The sequence below is a fragment of the Salmo salar genome, chromosome 16, assembly GCF_965601325.2.
Source record: "Salmo salar chromosome 16, fSalSal1, whole genome shotgun sequence".
NCBI classification, from domain to species: domain Eukaryota; kingdom Metazoa; phylum Chordata; class Actinopteri; order Salmoniformes; family Salmonidae; genus Salmo; species Salmo salar.
In genome coordinates, this window is record NC_138306.1 from 78,778,239 (window position 1) to 78,798,799 (window position 20,561).

General features: G+C 42.8%; 2 protein-coding genes across 5 annotated transcripts in view; one reads left to right on the forward strand and one right to left on the reverse strand.

The window, feature by feature from the left end:
• Positions 1–20,561, forward strand: part of LOC106574607 (uncharacterized) — a 104,000-nt gene that overhangs the window by 20,751 nt on the left and 62,688 nt on the right. Inside the window, exon 1 of one of the 4 annotated variants that reach the window (XM_045697962.2) lies at positions 18,659–18,922. The exons of the other annotated variants lie outside the window; for them this stretch is intronic. The gene's annotated coding sequence lies outside the window, so the exon portion shown is untranslated. Of the gene's footprint in view, positions 1–18,658; positions 18,923–20,561 lie in introns of those variants that run through there. 4 annotated transcript variants of the gene reach the window in all.
• LOC106574771 (filamin A-interacting protein 1-like) overlaps positions 1–20,561 on the reverse strand; it is an 82,816-nt gene that overhangs the window by 15,885 nt on the left and 46,370 nt on the right. The gene's annotated exons all lie outside the window — the stretch shown is intronic.

Genomic DNA, 20,561 nt, shown 5'->3' on the forward strand with positions numbered 1-20,561 from the left:
ATGCAGACTGTTAGTGCTGTGGGAGTATGCAGACTGTTAGTGCTGTGGGAGTATGCAGACTGTTAGTGCTGTGGGAGTATGCAGACTGTTAGTGCTGTGGGAGTATGCAGACTGTTAGTGCTGTGGGAGTATGCAGACTGTTAGTGCTGTGGGAGTATGCAGACTGTTAGTGCTGTGGGAGTATGCAGACTGAGACACATGTTTGCGTAATACTCAATCCATGCCTGGGGCCTGAGTACCTGACACATATGACATCACTAGTCCCTTAATCAAATCCATATGGCTACTATGCCCCCCTCTCTCTCTCTCTCTCTCTCGCTCTCTCTCTCTGTCTCTCTCTCTGTCTCTCTCTGTCTCTCTCTCTGTCTCTCTGTCTTCTCCGTGTTTGTGTAAAGGCTGAACTGACTATGTAGTAGGCCAGAGTGAGTCTGGGATCCTTTGACCTCGTAACACAATAACCTGTCTGTGGAATCTGGCCATCCTGAGGGCTGCTTTAGTTCTACTGTCTCAGAAGCAGGCTACCTGATAGAAGTGTATCAGTGTTAGATAATATATAGTATTGACTACCACAGTATGAGTCATAAAAACAGAAATGGTTCCAATCGTTTTTTCACCATTCATTTTTTCCATCTGGGATTTTAGAACTACTTCAAATAAGGTCTGTGTTTCATGTAGGCTTACCCTGGCGTGACGTTTTGATAACCTGGTCTGTGTTTCATGTAGACTTACCCTGGCGTGACGTTTTGATAACCTGGTCTGTGTTTCATGTAGACTTACCCTGGCGTGACGTTTTGATAACCTGGTCTGTGTTTCATGTAGACTTACCCTGGCGTGACGTTTTGATAACCTGGTCTGTGTTTCATGTAGGCTTACCCTGGCGTGACGTTTTGATAACCTGGTCTGTGTTTCATGTAGACTTACCCTGGCGTGACGTTTTGATAACCTGGTCTGTGTTTCATGTAGACTTACCCTGGCGTGACGTTTTGATAACCTGGTCTGTGTTTCATGTAGGCTTACCCTGGCGTGACGTTTTGATAACCTGGTCTGTGTTTCATGTAGGCTTACCCTGGCGTGACGTTTTGATAACCTGGTCTGTGTTTCATGTAGACTTACCCTGGCGTGACGTTTTGATAACCGAGCAAATCTACCTTGGACAAGGTAACTTTGATCAATAATTAGCGTTGTGAATTGTTTTAAGTAAATTGAGGCTAATATATTGATAAAACACCTTGTCTGAGAGAGAATTACTCGGCTATCAAAACGTCATGCTAAGGTAAGCCTACACTGAACACACAATTCATTTACATTTTTTGCCAAATTCACGATGTAAAAAATAAATGGCGGAAAAAACATTGGAAACATTTCTGTGTTTTTATGGCAGACTATACTATACATGGTATACTATATCTATATGAAGGCAGTGGCATAATGGACAAAACAAGTGTGATATCACCAGGAGAGGATTATAGGTACAGTACCAGTCAAAAGTTTGGACACACCTAATCATTCAAGGTTTTTTCTTTAGGCAAGTCAGTTAAAAAAAAAATATTATTTTACAATGAGGAAGACATCAAAACTATTAAATAACATATATGGAATCATGTAGTAACCAAAAAAGTGTTAAACAAATCTAAATATATTTTAGATTCTTCAAAGTAGCCACCCTTTGCCTTGATGACAGCTTTGCACGCTCTAGCATTCTCTCAACCAGCTTCACCTGAAATGTTTTCCAACAGTCTTGAAGTACTTCCCACATATACTGAGCCCTTGTTGGCTGCTTTTCCTTCACTCTGCGGTCCAACTCATCCCAAACGATCTCAATTGTGTTGAGGTCGGGTGATTGTTTAGGCCAGGTCATCTGATGCAGCACTCCATCACTGTCCTTCTTGGTCAAATAGCCCTTACACAGCCTGGAGGTGTGTTGGGTCATAGTAGGACTATCATTTGTTTTTCAACAGGACTAAGCGCAAACCAGATGGGATGGCGTATCGCTGCAGAATGCTGTGGTAGCCATGCTGGTTAAGTGTGCCTTGAATTCTAAATAAATCCCAGGGTCACCAGCGAAGCACCCGCACACCATCACACCTCCTCCTCCATGCTTCATGTTGTGGGAACCACACATGTGGAGATCATCCGTTCACCTACTCTGCGTCTCACAAAGACACGGTGGTTGGATCCAAAATCTCAAATTTGGACTCATCAGACCAAAGCACAGATTTCCACCGGTCTAATGTCCATTGCTCATGTTTCTTGGCCCAGGCAAGTCTCTTCTTCTTATTAGTGTCCTTTAGTAGTGGTTTATATGCAGCAATTCGACCACGAATGCCTGATTCACACAGTCTCCTCTGAACAACTGATGTTGAGATGTGTCTGTTACTTGAACTCTGTGAAGCATTTATTGGGCTGCAATTTCTGAGGCTGGTAACTCTAATGAACTTATCCTCTGAAGCAGAGGTAACTCTGTGTCTTCCTTTCCTGTGTCGGTCCTCATGAGAGTCAGTTTCATCATAGCGCTTGATGGTTTTTGCGACTGCACTTGAAGAAACTTTCAAAGTTCTTGAAATTTTCCGGAGTGACTGATCTTCATGTCTTAAAGTTCATGTCTTCTGTATCCCACCCCTAACTTGTCACAACACAACTGATTGGCTCAAACGCTCAAACGCTATAAAATTCCACAAATTAACTTTTAACAAGGCACACCTGTTAATTGAAATGCATTCCAGGTGACTACCTCATGAAGCTGGTTGAGAGAATGCCAAGAGTGTGCAAAGCTGTCATCAAGGCAAATCGAGGCTACTTTGAAGAATCTCAAATATAAAATATATTTTGATTTGTTTAACACTTTTTGGGTTACTACATTATTTCATAGTTTTGATGTCTTCACTATTATTCTACAATGTAGAAAATAGTACAAAATTAAGAAAAACCCTTGAATGATTAGGTGTGTCCAAACTTTTGACTTATACTGTATACATAAAATTGACAATGTAACAGTTGAATTTTAAGAGCGACACCAAACAGGCCATAATTTAGGACAAAATAACTGCCATCACCTCATAAAGGACACACTCCTGTTCTAGCCTTTGGTGAGAGGACGGTGTGTGTGTGTGTGTGTGTGTGTGTGTGTGTGTGTGTGTGTGTGTGTGTGTGTGTGTGTGTGTGTGTGTGTGTGTGTGTGTGTGCGTGTGAATGCTCGCATTAGTGTATGTGTGTGTGTGTCGACAGGGCTGTGGTGTGTGTCTGTTGCCATTTCTGGGTGCAGGCAGCTGAAAATAATTACCTCTCAAGTGTTTGAACTGATGCTGCAGCTCTGGAGTGCTTTGGAGGAGGATGTTTCCAATGGCTGTTTCACAGGAGGCACAGTGGATTTCAAAGCCTGGGTCCTGGGGCCATTACAGACATAGGACATGGGGCCATTAAAAGGTCTTGGGGCAGTTACGGACAGAGGTCCTGGGTCCATTACAGACAGAGGTCCTGGGGCCATTACAGACAGAGGTCCTGGGGCCTGGGGCCATTACAGACAGAGGTCCTGGGGCCATTACAGACAGAGGTCCTGGGGCCATTACAGACAGATTAGTGAGGAGCTGGCAGGAATAAGCCTTCCCTGCATCCCAAATGTCACCCTATTCCCTATAAAGCACAGTGCCCTGGTCAAAAGTAGTGCACTATATAAGGAATATATACACACTACAGATGGGCAGGCCCCAAGTGTTGTCAGTCAGTTGAAGAGCACTTCAGCCACTAAGCAGCTATGGCTTCCTATGGGAGTACACTGCAGGGGAAAACACATTATTAGGCTACTTAACATGCTATTTTCCTATAGCTCTGGCTAGCCACAGTCTCTACTCCCTATCTTCAGCCAGTGATTAGTGCAGTGTCTGCTTTGCTCTGGCTTCTTAAACTGTATAGGAAGCACAGGAGAGATAAACAGACATTACTAACAGATCTGGGTCTGCCTGGGCGATCCTTAGATCCAGATCAGCTGTCAGTTGTGTCTAACGAGGGGCGACAGGTAGCCTAGTGGTTAGAGCGTTGGGCCAGTAAGGTTGCTCGATCGAATCCCCGAGCTGACAAGGTAAAAATATTTTGTTCTGCCCCTGAACAAGGCAGTTAACCCCCTGTTCCTAGGCCGTCATTGTAAATAAAAATGTCTTCTTAACTGACTTGCCTAGTTAAATAAAGGATAAACATTTAAATATCTGTTATTAATCCTTGGCCATATCCTCCTGGATTATCAGGAGTCTCAGGTTATCACAGATCTAGGATCAGATTACACAACCCTAAATCCCAACCTTAACAATAAAGAGCATGAAATACAGTTCCTTCAGAAAGTATTCATACCCATTGACTAATTCCACATTTTGTTGTATTACTCTGAATTCAAAATGGATAAAAAAAATGTATATATATCGCCCATCTATACACCCCATTGACAAAGTTAAAACATGTTTTTTGACATTTATGCACATTTAATTCAAATGAAATATCTAATTTACATATAGTGCCAGTCAAAAGTTTGGACACACCTACTCATTCCAGGGTTTTTCTTTATTTTTACTATTTTCTACATTGCAGAATAATAGTGAAGACATCAAAACTATGAAATAACACACATGGAACCATGTAGTAATCAAAACACTGTTAAACAAATGAAAATATATTTTATATTTGAGATTCTTCAAAGTAGCCACCCTTTGCCTTGATGACAGATTTGCACACTCTTGGCATTCTCTCAACCAGCTTCATGAGGTAGTCACTTGGAATGCATTTCAATTAACAGGTGTGCCTCGTTAATTTGTGGAATTTCTTTCCGTCTTAATGCGTTTGAGCCAATCAGTTGTGTTGTGATAAGGTAGGGGTGGCATACAGAAGATAGTCCTATTTGGTAAAAGACCAAGTCCATATTATGGTAAGAACAGCTCAAATAAGCAAAGAGAAACGACAGTTCATCATTACTTTAAGACATGAATGTCAGTCAATGCTGAACATTTCAAGAACTTTGAAAGTTTCTTCCAATGCAATCGCAACAACTATAAAGCGCTATGATGAAACTGTCTCTCATGACCGCCACAGGAAAGGAAGACCCAGAGTTTCCTCTGCTAAAGAGGATAAGTTCATGAGAGTTACCAGCCTCAGAAATTGCAGCCCAAATAAATGCTTCACAGAGTTCCAGTAACAGACACATCTCAACATCAACTGTTCAGAGGATACTGCGTGAATCAGGCCTTCATCGTCGAATTGCTGCAAAGAAACCACTACTAAAGGACACTACTAAGAGGAAGAGACTTGCTTGGGCCAAGAAACACGAGCAATGGACATTAGACCGGTGGAAATCTGTGCTTTGGTCTGATGAGTCCAAATTTGAGATTTTTGGATCCAACCACCGTGTCTTTGTGAGACGCAGAGTAGGTGAACGGATGATCTCCGCATGTGTGGTTCCCACAGTGAAGCATGGAGGAAGAGGTGTGATGGTGTGCGGGTGCTTTGCTGGTGACACTGTGATTTATTTAGAATTTAAGGCACACTTAACCAGCATGGCTACCACAGCATTCTGCAGCGATACGCCATCCCATCTGGTTTATGCTTAGTGGGACTATCATTTGTTTTTCAACAGGACAATAACCCAACACACCTCCAGTCTGTGTAAGGGCTATTTGACCAAGAAGGACAGTGATGGAGTGCTGCATCAGATGACCTGGCCTCCACAATCACCTGACCTCAACCCAATTGAGATGGTTTGGGATGAGTTGGACCGCAGAGTGAAGGAAAAGCAGCCAACAAGTGCTCAGCATATGTGGGAACTCCAAGACTGTTGGAAAAGCATTCCATGTGAAGCTGGTTGAGAGAATACCAGGAGTGTGCCAAGCTGTCATCAAGGCAAAGGGTGGAAAAATCTAAAATATTATTTTATTTGTTTAACACTTTTTTGGTTACAACATAATTCCATGTGTTATTTCATAGTTTTGATGTCTTCACTATTATAGTAAAAATATAGTAAAAAAATAGTACAAATAAACTTTTGAATAGTACTGTAAGTACTCAATACATGTTAGAATCATCTTTGGCAGCAATTACAGCCATGTGTCTTTCTGGGTAAGTCTCTAAGAGTTTTTCACACCTGGATTGCACAATATTTGCACATTATTATTTTTTTAATTCTTCAAGCTCTGTCAAGTTGGTTGTTGATCATTGCTAGACAGCCAATTGTAAGTATCGCCATAGATTTTCAAATTGATTTAAGTCAAAACTAGGCCACTCAGGAACATTCAATGTCGTCTTAGCAAGCAACTCCAATGTATATTTGGCTGTTTCTTTTAGGTTATTGTCCTGCTTAAAGGTGAATTTGTCTGTCAGTGTCTAATGGAAAGCAGACTAAACCAGGTTTTCCTCTAGGATTTTGCCTTTGCTTAGCTCTATTCTGTTTCTTTTTATCCTAAAAAATCACCTTAGTCCTTGCCGATGACAAGCATACCCATAACATGATGCAGCCAACACCATGCTTGAAAATATGAAGAGTGGTACTCAGTGATGTGTTGTGCTGGATTTGCCCCAAACACAAGGCTTTGTATTCAGGAAAATGTTCAAAATGTTTGCAGTTTTACTTTAGTGCCTTGTTGCCTTTTTATTTTGTACAGGCTTCCTTCTTTTCACTCTGTCATTTAGGTTAGTATTGTGGAGTAACTACAATGTTGTTGATCCATCCTCAGTTTTCTCCTATCACAGCCATTAAACTGTAACTGTTTTAAAGTCAACATTGGCCTCATGGTAGAATCCCTGAGCGGTTTCCTAACTCTCCGTGAACTGAGTTAGGAAGGTCACCTGTATCTTTGTAGTGACTGAGTGCATTGATACACCATCCAAAGTGTAATTAATAACTTCACCATGCTCAAAGGGATATTCAATGTCTGTTGTTTTTTTTACCCATCTACCAATAGGTGCCTTTATTCACGAGGCATTTGAAAACCTCCCTGGTCTTTGTGGTTGAATCTGTGTTTGAAATTCACTGCACGACTGAGGGACCTTACAGATAATTGTATGTGTGGAGTACAGAGATGAAGTAGTCATTCAAAAATCATGTTAAACACTGTTAAAGCACACAGTGAGTCCATGCAACTTATGTGACTTGTTAAGGACATTTTTACCCCTGAACTTATTTAGGCTTGCCATAACAAAGGGGTTGAATACTTATTGACTCAAGACATTTCAGCTTTTCATGTTTCATTTATTTATTTTAAAAAAAGTGTATTGTGTGTATGCAAATGACCAACAAACCTAAATGTAATCCATTTTAAATACAGGCTGTAACACAACAAAATGTGGAAAGAGTCAAGGAGTGTGTGTACTTTCCGAAGGCACTGTATATCTGACTCTGGACCAGCACCTGCTGCCATGCACATGGTATAAAGGCTCTGATCATAAACGTATATGTTGTGTATCAACCTGCATTATTTAATAGTAGTCATGTATCACTCCAAGACTTGTATTCCAGTCATCTTTCATACGCTCCAGATGGAAATGTATATATGACTGATATATGGAGATGACCTGCTCATGAACCTCAATGTCTTTCCCTGTCTGTCCTATCTCCATGAACATGAACCCAGGACTGATATGCTAGGCCTAGCTACTGTAGGCAGACCGATAATTCAGTAAACCTCAAATATGCTGTTGCTAAGCGTTAAATCACTGGTTGCCTTTGTTATTTACGGTTTGGGAAAAGGTGCTAAGGAGGGGAAGCTGCTATTTAACTTGTACAGCCACTCCCTTCCACCCCTACTGCTGTTCTAAGTGTCTAGTGTTCCTTCCAGCAAGGTCCCAGATTGAAACAATACAGGGCTAGGATTAGTGCAATTAACATACCTGCACTTCAAAGTCGAAAAACACCGGAGCTGCGTTAGATTACAGCTAACATAAGCAAAACTTGTTAAACGCAAGCCACTGGGGGCTGCAGCTGTAGCCTGGCACTAAAGTTGTTCTTAATAAAGATATATCTGTCATTTCCCTCTGCATGCATCATCTATAAACAGTGTTCAGTGATTATGTACAGCGGAAATGGTTTCCTAATCCATGGTTTCATTATTTTGCGATGCAACGGTGGAAGAATCCACAGACTATGTCCCCTATTAGGAAGTAATGCCCCCCGTGACACAACTTCATCGCGTAGCTATTTCAAAACAACCCTGGACCGTGGGGACACTTTTCTGTCTCTTCTCTGGAAACAATTCTAGAATTAGATTTAAACGTTACTTGTTCTACAGAAGAAGTAAGCAGAACAAGACTTTTACTTTAACCAGACACCCAAGAGAGAGCCAGGTCTCAAGAAGACGACCCTATTCTACTGTACATCTGTTATGACCATGACAAGGTGGGGTCAGATTGTGGGCTGTTTCCATGAATAGGCCTCTGATGGCACATTAAGGCACATCAATGACAAGGGATCGCTACAGCATCACTTCACATGCTTTATTACAGGAGTTGTCCACTCCCTAATCCTCCCTAGACCCTGCCTTATCATTCAGCTGGCTAGTCAGGGTTTCCGTTACAGCAAGCCAACCAACTGCTAGCTGGAGCTCTGGGTTGAACACACTGGCCTAGACAACAGATAAAGATGTGAGTCTGTGTGTTGACCAGGAATGTAAATGATGGTGGTTGGGGCTTTAGGCGTGACACTCACTAGAATTTACTTAGCAGAGACTCTAGATGGCAGATGACAGATTTCTTCTGTGGTGTGTGTGTGTATGTGTGTGTGTTTAGGTTGAGATTGTGGCTCATTGTGTCTGACTGAGAATGACATCATCCCCCGTCCTGGAGCTTCCATAAGGGATGAGAGGAAAGAGAGATGAGAGGATGGGAGGAGAAGGGATGGGAGGAGGAGGGCTGTGGTTTGGGATCGTGGTTAGTTGGAGAGAGTTCACTGTATTGTCTAGCTGCTTCCTGGCCAGGCAGCTCAGCTCTCATTGAGTGTCTGAAACACCCCCATCACCACGGCCATTATCTCTCCCTCATTGAATTCATCAAGCTTTCCTCAGCATGAGGCCTGTAGGCCTGATAAACAAGACATGGTGGACGTCACTACTACAGGCCCATGTCAGGGACTGGCTGACATAGACTTAGTGTTGATTTATTAATGAGAGCTTCCCTTGCACTCACGACTCACACGGCCCATGTTGATGCCGTCATCGTCTGGTCCGAGAGTGTTCTCACCTCAGCGACAAGACACAACAGATGGTTTGGATCTGTCTGAGCCCTTGGGGTCTCTACAGTGGGAAATCTTGGAGAGATGAGAGAGAGAATTGTAGAGTGGCCAAACTAGCCTAGCCCAGCCTAGGTCATCTGGCCCCTCCCAAGTGTGAAGGAAGACGTATAGAGGACGACTTTTAGGTTTGATATAAAGGTCTGCCATTGAGCCTAGAGCAGAGTCACCGTAGTCAAGTTAATGCACGTTGTCTACAAACAGTTATACCCACAATTTATAATTGGATGTTCAAGTTTGGACACTTCTACGGTGCGGCGGTGCCAAACGGAAGCGAGCCAAAACTTTACCGGCAGTCACAGACCCAAAAACCTACATCAGATTTGGTCTTTGTTATTTTGGGTAATCATAAAACTGCCAGTAATACATGGGAGCTTGAAACGTGAGATCATTGTGTTCTTTGTTTTAACAATGAGTGTGCTTTAAAATATGAGGTCATACTATACTTATATTAAATTAGAGATCCAGGCACAGTGTTTATGCACAGGGTTTTATTCTCATGTGCTTGCTTGTCCACATCGTTCCTACCTTCTCTCTAGCTACATACTGAACGTTTATGAGTATTGGCTAAACCATTCCCTGCTGTCATCCTGAGGATATATAGAAAAGGGAGGAGCAGGTGGAGGAGGAATGATGTATATTGTCCTCAATCTAACCCTAGACTTGTTAATCGGATGTTAATGTCTTGGTATGTGTGGTGCTAACTTGTTGCCGTGGTTAAAACTACATCTGGATCCCAAGTTGCAGAAGTACTGTAGTATCTATGGTACATGGTAACAACAAGCGTTACAATAGTATTCTACGTTTCAGTTTACAGGCCTACATTTTGTGTCGATTGGAACCATTTTCTTATGACTTGAGGGAGGCTGAAATATTGAATACAAGAAACACAAAAATACAAAAAAGTAACCAAAGACTGTAAACCCTTTGATATAACACCAGTTCAACCAGCAGCATCCCTGATAGACTTACAGTATCAGAACCTGACTTGTGTTCAGCCTCCTCACTCTGACCTTGATCCTTCCCAGTTCACTCTCTCTCTAAGCCAACTCTATGGCCTCTTCAACTCTCTAGACTCCTGCATGAACTTCTTTTGACCCCCCCCCCCCCACTCCAACTCTCAGTTCTCCGTAAGGCACCTCTTTTATTACCAGAGGATTACCTTGGGGGTGACCCCCACACATTTATCTCCAGATATTGGCTCCCTTTGCTCTTGCTGCTTGATACAGTCTGACAATATGTTTTTATGTGGAGGGAGAGAAAAGTAAAGTAAGGGGGGGAGTTAATGGTACTGTAGATATCTGATCCTGTTCACTTCCCCCTGGCCTCATGTGCTGTTGCTGTATCCTTTAATGTTACACAAATTGCCCTCTCAGGTTTCTCTAAACCTGTGGTAAACTGTACCCCTCCGAAACGCTCATAACATCAAGAGAATAATATGAGATCTGCATCAAACACCAACATAATACGATAATCACACACAGTGTGTTGCTTATTCGGTCACGTAGAAAGATAGAATGGCTGAGGGTAGAGCAGGTACTTGATTATTCACTTGAAATGGTTGCTCAAAAGCAGTTGTGCCAAGAACGGATTTGCTAACCACCATTTTGTAATTAGATGATGTTTCTGGGGGGGATGTTGTTTTTCTATAGTGCTGCAGTTGATGGAAGTAGTCTTTCCAGTTGTGTGGCCTTTAAAACTACTATAATTAGCCACTCCAGCCATTGGGCCTGCTGTATACTTGTTACAATTGACTGAGAACTGGTCAAGTCTCTGGATTGCTGTCGTAAAAAGCCTGGATTTCATTTTATGTTGAGCCATGGGTATTCACACGAATTGAATTACATTTCTATAATGTTCTCCAAGAAGCTTGGTGGGCTTGTAAAATGTTGAAGTGTTTTAATTTAGTGCTTTTTCACCTTGTCCACGTGGCTTTTGTGAACAACTTACATTAGTCTGGTTGTCTTGTATTTTGTGTCGTTGTGTTGCCATCGCAAGTGTTGCATTTGTCCGTTTTTGCTATATAGCCGAGTTTTGCCATTTTGAACATATACGGATTTCACAATCGTCTTCATTCCTATGACCTTTAGAATAAATGGAAAAGGTCTTCATCAGTCTTCACAGACACCTGCATTGGGCCAGGCCAGGAGAAGAGGAGGGAGACATTTCAGACACTACATTGTTTCTTATTTCCCTGGTTGAAACATCTCATCAAAGCCCCCACGATGCATTGGGACAGGGTGGTCCCTGTGACAGCTCTTCATTGTTTCCTGCCAAACACCTAGTCTAGTTTTACGGTTTGGTTTCTATATCATGACTTGACATCCGACCACCTTCAGTCTTGACAAGTTCTCCCAAGGCTTCAGGATATGGCCTTGAATTAATCTCTCCCATTTTAACCACAAACTATTCATCTGTCCCATTGTAACCACAAACTCAACCCCTTGTCTCAGTTTCAGCCAGTCTATTCTTCTTGGACTTGCTACATTTGAAAGTCGACACTTGTAAATTCCCTGTGTTAGTGAGGGTGAGTGGGGACATGTTAGATAACAGTTATTAGCAGACTGACCTAGCTTGCCTCTAACAAAGGGCTGCATTCACACAAAACAAGTAAACAAACTTGATGGCGGCCGTGTCGAGTCTGCGTCAGCAGCCAAATTCCCGTCAAGGAAAAGTAAATTGAACCTCCATCCCCATAAATGTTAGTAATGAACAGTTATCACCTCAAAATTAGCCGTTTCCTAACTCTTTGCGCGAGTTACGAGGTCGACTTTAGATTTTACACAAAGTTAATAAAACTGTGTGTACACACAGATGCTGGAAGTGTGTACACCACATGACCTTCCATGTTGATGGGATAGCCCCATGAATAATAGCAGATACAAATCCAACTCTGACTCATTGAGGACGTAACACAACATGGCCTTGGAACATTACTCCTAGTATATGGTGAATGCTCACGTTTACATCTGTGGAAAATCTGAAGTAAAACAAATCAAATAACATTTTATTTGTCACATGCGCCGAATACAACATAAAATGCTTACTTACAAGCCCTTAACCAACAATGCAGTTTTAAGAAAATAGAGTTAAGAAAATATTTACTAAATAAACTAAAGTAAAAATGTTTAATAAAAGTAACACAATAACAATAATGATATACAGGGGATACCGGTACCGAGTCAATGTGCGGGGGTACAGGTTAGTCCAGGTAATTTGTACATGTAGGTAGGGGTATGGCTTAGAATTAGTTGGTGTTTGTAACAATACAGAGTTGTATTTTTACATTTTTTTGTATTTAACTAGGCAAGTCTGTTAAGAACAAATTCTTATTTACAATGATGGCCTACACCGGCCAAACCCAGACGATGCTAGGCCAATTGTGCGCCGCCCTATCGGACTCCCAATCACGGTCGGTTGTGTTACAGCCTGGAATCGAACCAGGGTGTATGTAGTGATGCCTCAAGCAGTGCCTTAGACTGCTGCGCCAATCAAAATTAAGCAACACACAGCACTTGACATAAACCATTAGACTTTACATCAGGGGCAAGTCATGTCAGAGAGAAGCCCCTTATCTATGGTTGTTCTGAGCGATCCAGCCCCCTGGCTTGTACAAAACATGTTCATGTCTCTTTTGGCATGTGCTGTTACTGACTGCTCAATGTCATACGACATGACAGAATACAGAATGACACAAGATTGCAAATACACTGCTCAAAAAAATAAAGGGAACACTAAAATAACACATCCTAGATCTGAATGAATTAAATAATCTTATTAAATACTTTTTTCTTTACATAGTTGAATGTGCTGACAACAAGATCACACAAAAATAATCAATGGAAATCCAATTTATCAACCCATAGAGGCCTGGATTTGGAGTCACACTCAAAATGAAAGTGGAAAACCACACTACAGGCTGATCCAACTTTGATGTAATGTCCTTAAAACAAGTCAAAATGAGGCTCAGTAGTGTGTGTGGCCTCCACGTGCCTGTATGACCTCCCTACAACGCCTGGGCAAGCTCCTGACGAGGTGGCAGATGGTCTCCTGAGGGATCTCCTCCCGGACCTGGACTAAAGCATCCGCCAACTCCTGGACAGTCTGTGGTGCAACGTGGTGTTGGTGGATGGAGCGAGACATGATGTCCCAGATGTGCTCAATTGGATTCAGGTCTGGGGAACGGGCGGGCCAGTCCATAGCATCAATGCCTTCCTCTTGCAGGAACTGCTGACACACTCCAGCCACATGAGGTCTAGCATTGTCATGCATTAGGAGGAACCCAGGGCCAACCGCACCAGCATATGGTCTCACAAGGGGTCTGAGGATCTCATCTCGGTACCTAATGGCAGTCAGGCTACCTCTGGCGAGCACATGGAGGGCTGTGCGGCCCCCCAAAGAAATGCCACCCCACACCATGACTGACCCACCGCCAAACTGGTCATTCTGGAGGATGTTGCAGGCAGCAGAACGTTCTCCACGGCGTCTCCAGACTCTGTCACGTCTGTCACATGCTCAGTGTTAACCTGCTTTCATCTGTGAAGAGCACAGGGCGCCAGTGGCGAATTTGACAATCTTGGTGTTCTCTGGCAAATGCCAAACGTCCTGCACGGTGTTGGGCTGTAAGCACAACCCCCACCTGTGGACGTCGGGCCCTCATACCACCCTCATGGAGTCTGTTTCTGACCGTTTGAGCAGACACATGCATATTTGTGGCCTGCTGGAGGTCATTTTGCAGGGCTCTGGCAGTGCTCCTCCTGCTCCTCCTTGCACAAAGGCGGAGGTAGCGGTCCTGCTGCTGGGTTGTTGCCCTCCTACGGCCTCCTCCACGTCCCCTGATGTACTGGCCTGTCTCCTGGTAGCGCCTCCATGCTCTGGACACTACGCTGACAGACACAGCAAACCTTTCTGCCACAGCTCGCATTGATGTGCCATCCTGGATGAGCTGCACTACCTGAGCCACTTGTGTGGGTTGTAGACTCCGTCTCATGCTACCACAAGAGTGAGAGCACCGCCAGCATTCAGAAGTGACCAAAACATCAGCCAGGAAGCATAGGAACTGAGAAGTGGTCTGTGGTTACCACCTGCAGAACCACTCCTTTATTGGGGGTGTCTTGCTAATTGCCTATAATTTCCACCTGTTGTCTATTCCATTTGCACAACAGCATGTGACATTTATTGTCAATCAGTGTTGCTTCCTAAGTGGACAGTTTGATTTCACAGAACTGTGATTGACTTGGAGTTACATTGTGTTGTTTAAGTGTTCCCTTTATTTTTTTGAGCAGTATATAATTCCTCCAAAAAGATTTGCAGGAAATGCCACTGTGATTACGGGTAGATGCCATCAAAACACAAATGTTTGTTTGCCACATCCCAGTTTGAATGAAACATTTTCACAATTCAGCCAGACAGAGAGAGAGCCGTCCGGCCCGGAGAATGGAGAATGCATTCACCTCGACAAGAGATTTCAACTGGCAGCTCTGGGCTCCTTTTCCCCCATAATTCACTCACTATCTTGACACCATGTTGGCGGGAGAGCGTGAGCAGCTCCAGCACATTGTACAGACAGACACAGCTGCTGCTGCCAGCCTCAGAGACGTCATGTTCAAGTCTACGTCCAAAATGGCACCCTTTTCCCGTTATAGTGCAGTATACTTTGGACCAGGGTCCATAGGGCTCTGGTCATAATTAGTGCACTATATAGGGAATGGGGTGCCATTCGGGACGCACACAACCTTCAAGCTGTCAGTCGCTTCCTTTCAGCATGACAATATGAAAAGAACTTCCTTTACCCATGTTGTGCCAGCCATAATTTAAGAGGTACTGTGTAGGCTATCCACTCAAACAACTGCTACAGGGAGAGAGAAATCAGATTGCTGGTAAAAGTATCCTCAACATGTAATTCCTGGCACTTTTGCTCCTCTGTTGTAATTGAAGACTCGTCTTTACTCACTCATCAGATTCTACGGAGGCAGAACATGGGGAAGACATTTCAGGCTTACTGGTGTGTTAACTGCTAGATTTCCTTCCCAAAGTTCCATTTACTTTTTGGAATACCTCTGGGGGAGTGGAATGAAACCCTAATAGCTGGACACACTTACGCAAGGGAGGAATCCATTTATACAAGGGACAGTGACACAAACTTGGCAAATCTTAACTGGGCTTAAATTCCCCAAAAGTTGGAGAGTTTTAACAGTACATGAAAATGCGGGAGGGAAGGAGTGGAAGGCATAGTTCATTATGCAAAGCACTGATGTGCTTAATCATCCAAAGTCATACACTCTCTCTCTTTCTCTGTCTCACAGGGTGAACATAGGAGCTGAGAGTAGAGTATGTACTCTGTGTTCTGCCAGGCTAATCACTGCATTCTGTCAGAGATATGTAATCACACGACGCCATACAATGATGGCTACCGGACCTAATTGGCCCACACATTTCCAGAGGTAACGGAGAAACGTCTGACAGGTCTGCACACTAAGAAAAGCACTTACATGTCGTAAAACGGGCCTTTAATCATTATGTCCAAGGTTTTAGTTATAGTTCACCTCCTAGACACATTACTGGTTGAGGTTCAACTAGGTACTGCACTGTGGTAAAAATACGGTCATCATTATAGATCTTGTGTATTGAGTACAGTGCACTAAAAGTGTCTATTAGCTGTGCAGTGGGTTTTTAACAGGCTTTCTCATCACAATACGTAACCTGGTGGGATATGCTTCAGTTCTATTAGAGGCAGATCTTAGTGGAGCACACTGATCAAAGCGTTGGTCTCATCATTGTCACGTCCATGGCTAGACAATCCTCTCACTATCTGGCAGTAGAGGAGGAAGAGGAACTGTTGGCAGACTAGTCTGTCAGGTCACAATCAGGAATCAGCTCACATTTTCCAATCGGTCCAAGGCCACGCCTGTGTGACACAATTACTGTGTGTACAGGTGTGGGATATTAATTTGACCAGTTTCTCACAGCAGGAACGTAAATCCTGCAGCAACAGGACATGTGAATTATTATGTGGATTATAATTAAATGGACATTTTTGTAGGGGTTGATGCATTTTTCGTAAGGGAAAATCAAGTCTGAAATTTCAAAGTGGAAATTACAAACTTTAGAATCCTTTTTAAACCTCCCCTGGTTTAGGTGTTAGGTTTGATTTATTCACACCATAAAAAAGAAGTGAAAGACAAAACAGTAAAGATAAAAAAACGGGTAAAAACGGTGTGCAGGTGAGGTATGAAGCCCAAAAGGGCTTATATGAAAACCACACCATAACTATAAGTACAACAAATAAAAGTTTGCAACAGGGTGATCAAATGAACTGTAAAGACAGAAAAGAAAAGAGAAGTGGATTTCCCCTTAGGTTCCATATTTAGTTTAGTTTGTAGCTTCAGCCACCTCAAGAGGATACGTTTCTACCTGAATACACACTGTATCATGTGAACTGTGCCATAAAACATATATACAGGCTTTCAAGTTCAGACAAGAAAGTATTCAGAGAGGAAGTCATAAAACAAACCACATTAACTACAATAATCGTCTAACAAGTCTGGTTAGTAGGTATGGTATTTTCTTACGAAAAAAGCAGTATTCTTGTGAATGAGAGTTTTCAAAGGATGAATCGTAGGACACTGACACAACTCTCACACTGGCAGAAATTCTGAAAGCACGGAGTTATGCTGGCTGAATCGCTTAAGCCAAAATTTCCTCAGTCCGTATTTCCCAGAAGTGGAAGGTCAAAGATGTACTGACACAACCGGAGCCGAGTTCCAGCCCGCTTTGTTTGAACAAAGCACATCGAGGGGAGTCTGTGCCATCTGTATGTTTAGAAGGAGTTGGTGAATATGTCATAGCTGTGTGATGATTCTGGACCTCACCACAGTTCCTGTGGTTGGACCTTAGAGCACACCACTACACACATTTCAAACAATGTCTCCCCTTCACACATGGAAAACAAAGTCATTGAGAGTTTGCTTACTGCAAGTGTGTGTGTGTCTCTGCTCTTCTCCTTTCCAAGTCCATGACCTCTGTTTGCAACTCTTTCCACATCAAAAAGCAGCGATAAACGATCATATACATTTTTTACATTCCAATTAAAGATGGTTTCGTGTTTCTTTTATCTTATTCCTTGTGGGGATAAACATTATGCTGGCAAGTCGCAAAATTCTGTCATGTTTTCTCTATACCTTCAGCCCTACACTGAAATTCCAAACAGGAATGTACAGTATGCGTAAGTGTAGCAAAGCATTCTGGGAGCCGTGGCAATACAGGTGTGCTATTCCTTAATTAAAGTCATGACCAACTGTTAAGAGTCTTGGCTGGATGCTCTGGAATCTAATTGGTCAGCAACAGATGATTCATCACTCTGCTGCCTTTACTAGTTAATGAGAGAGTAATAGCCTCTAAAATAGATAGTCAAGATGTGACAGGGGATCCTGCTTGTGCCTGCACCAGTAACAGCTGGATGATAACTTCTTAAAACATAGTCCTGGACATTTGTAGTCGATCCTACCCTGAAGGGGTAGTCATACTGAGAGAGGTATGCTGTTCCTGCTCATACATTATAATGAATTCATGGAAGCAGATCAAAACGGTCCAATGTTCTATCTTCGAGAACTGAGAAGGAACTGCGTCCCAAATGGCACCCTATTCCCTATGTAGTGCACTACTTTTGACCAGAGCCCAATATGGGGTCCTGGAAAAAGTAGTACCCTACATGGGGAACAGGGTGCCATTTGGGACGCAGGGTGATAATAAGCATCACAAGGAATGGTGGAATGGCAGTGGAAGGTTCCAGATGCACCTGAATGATGTAATCATGACAGGGTCAGTGGACCGGCACACTGAGCCCCTGTGTGTGAGATGAGACTGTAGAGATGTAGAGAGAGAACACCCATCCATCTTACTATGCTGTCAAACCAATGACCAGAGCGCTACTTTTCCATGAGAAACATCATTTTTGTCTAAAGATATAGTCACCCACTAACAAGAAAAGAAAAACATCCAGATTTGCATATTAACATATTAGTAAACCAAATGAACCTTTCACCTTTCAAACCCAAAAGAGACAGAGTGAGCTGAAGTGCCTCGGTGCTGTACGTTACACACGTGTTGAAGTCATGTTTCAGACAACATCTGCTGATGGTTAGAGTGCTCAGTGCTACTCTGCTCTCACACCCCACTACTGCCACACACAAACACACTGTACACTGTAGTGAGGTCCTCGTGCCTGGACATGGCTCAATAGCCAATTAATCAGAGGGGGCTACTTGACCTCTATCAACCCCGCCCCCCCCCCTCCCCAAACCCTCTCTCCCCCTTAACTCCCAGATTAACATGCTACATGAGCTTTCCAGGACCAGGAAGGGTCACCCAACAGTTGGAGGCTCAGTGCCAAAATAAAGAGGGAGAAAGAGACAATGACAAATGAGAAAGAGAGGAGGAAATGGAGGGAGGGAGAGAGAGAGAGAAGAGAGAGAGAAGAGAGAAGGGGAGCTCTGGTGTCTCATCTGTTCTTAAATCCCTACACATAGCCCTTGTAGTATGTAATCACACTCACTGTTTGCCAGCAGGGTCCAGAAAGGAAATGACTACATCCAGCGAAAATGCATCATACAACAATGGATTAACGGGCATGAAATCAAAAACTGGTGCTGCGCAGTGCTCTTCAAATGGGTGAGCTATGGCCAAGCTTTAGTGCTTAGATCAAAGGGGCTATTGTCGCTCTCTTCAGACCAGTGATAATTGGTTTGTCCATCTACATTCTGTGTGTTCTGAGGTTTTGCTGTTTTGTGTTTCTTCCCCCTGTGATTATTTTGGGGAATGGCTGTCTTCAGAACAGAAGCTGCCACACGACGTATCAGGTCCTGAAATGGGACGACTGCTACAGTTAAAGTATTTATTGAAATTGCTTTGGGGAAGCATTTTTGCTGTAGACATCCAAGAGAGTCGAAGAGAATGTGTTTCCATTTTGAGCAAAAAGGTTTATGATGGTTCAAAGGAGCCTTTTTACCCCCTGGTTCATGTCCATGTTTGGTCCAAATGGTAAACACAAGACAAGACAGCAACACATGTGACAGTCTGTGTACGTGCTGGTGGGCTGTTGAATGTCAATACTCAGAGTTACTTTGAGAAAGTGACTCTACTGTTTCTTTGTCCAGGCCCAACTTTATTTAGTGATTTTGTTTGGCTTGAATAAACACTGTTTGTAGCCTAAATGATACAGTCTTAATAGGACAGAACCCTTCAGTAATCTTAAGGGTTGCTGACTCTCTAGACATTTGATAGTTTGTAACAGTATAGGATAATATCATAATTACCCAGAATTCAGCCATGTAAAAAGAATCAGTCTTTTGAGGATAGTTTAGACCAGGTATTCCCAAACTGGGTTTCCGCGCAATGCCGCCGGGGGTACGCCAAATAAAAATGTGATTCCATTTTTTATTTTTATTATAATTGAAAATTCTTCACATTTTCAAACAGTCCATTTATATTTTCCAACGGGGCTTTACATTTGATTGAGGTTTTCGTTTCACTGCCAAAAATTAAATGAAACCATCTAGTGATCAGCGAAATAACAACACAATGTCAAATACAGGTAGCCTAGTCAAATAATTAACATCCAATCACATTAACTGTTACTCTCTCATGGGAATTCCATTAACGGTCCGTATGTAGCCAAACGTAGCTGCTGATCATTCCGTTTGCTCGAAAATGGATAAATGGTTAAAAAAGTAAAGCCCGTGTCCATAGAGACACATACCAGCTCTACTAGTAGTACTGCTGCTACCAGCAGTACTTCACCTGCACCTGTCGACGACACAAGTTGTTCTGCTTCCACGAGCACATCCAAAGCTTGCATCAGTAATTCTATATTTGTTGTTAGCCCAGCTAGCATGGACACTGACAGTTGTGAATCTGATGCAGCCAAAGAGCTACTGCCCCCTTACCTGGGAAAGCACCGAACAACAGACAGGGACGTTGGACCATCAAAGAGGCGCAAATATGACGAGAACTACATTGATTTGGGTTTCACTGATATTGGGAGTAGTGCCTTTCCTCAGCCATGGTGTGTTATATGTGCAAAAGTACTATCTCACAACTCGATGAAACCTTTACTCTTGCACCGACATTTAGAAACAAAACATGCCAATTTGAAAAATAAGCCGCAGGAGTTTTTGGAGCGAGAATTAAGACAACTTTCGAGTAGTAAGACATGTATAAAAGCAACAAATACCATTACTAAGAAGGGGCTAGAAGCATCTTATATGGTGAGCTACCAAGTGGCTAGGACAGGCAAGCCCCATACTATTGT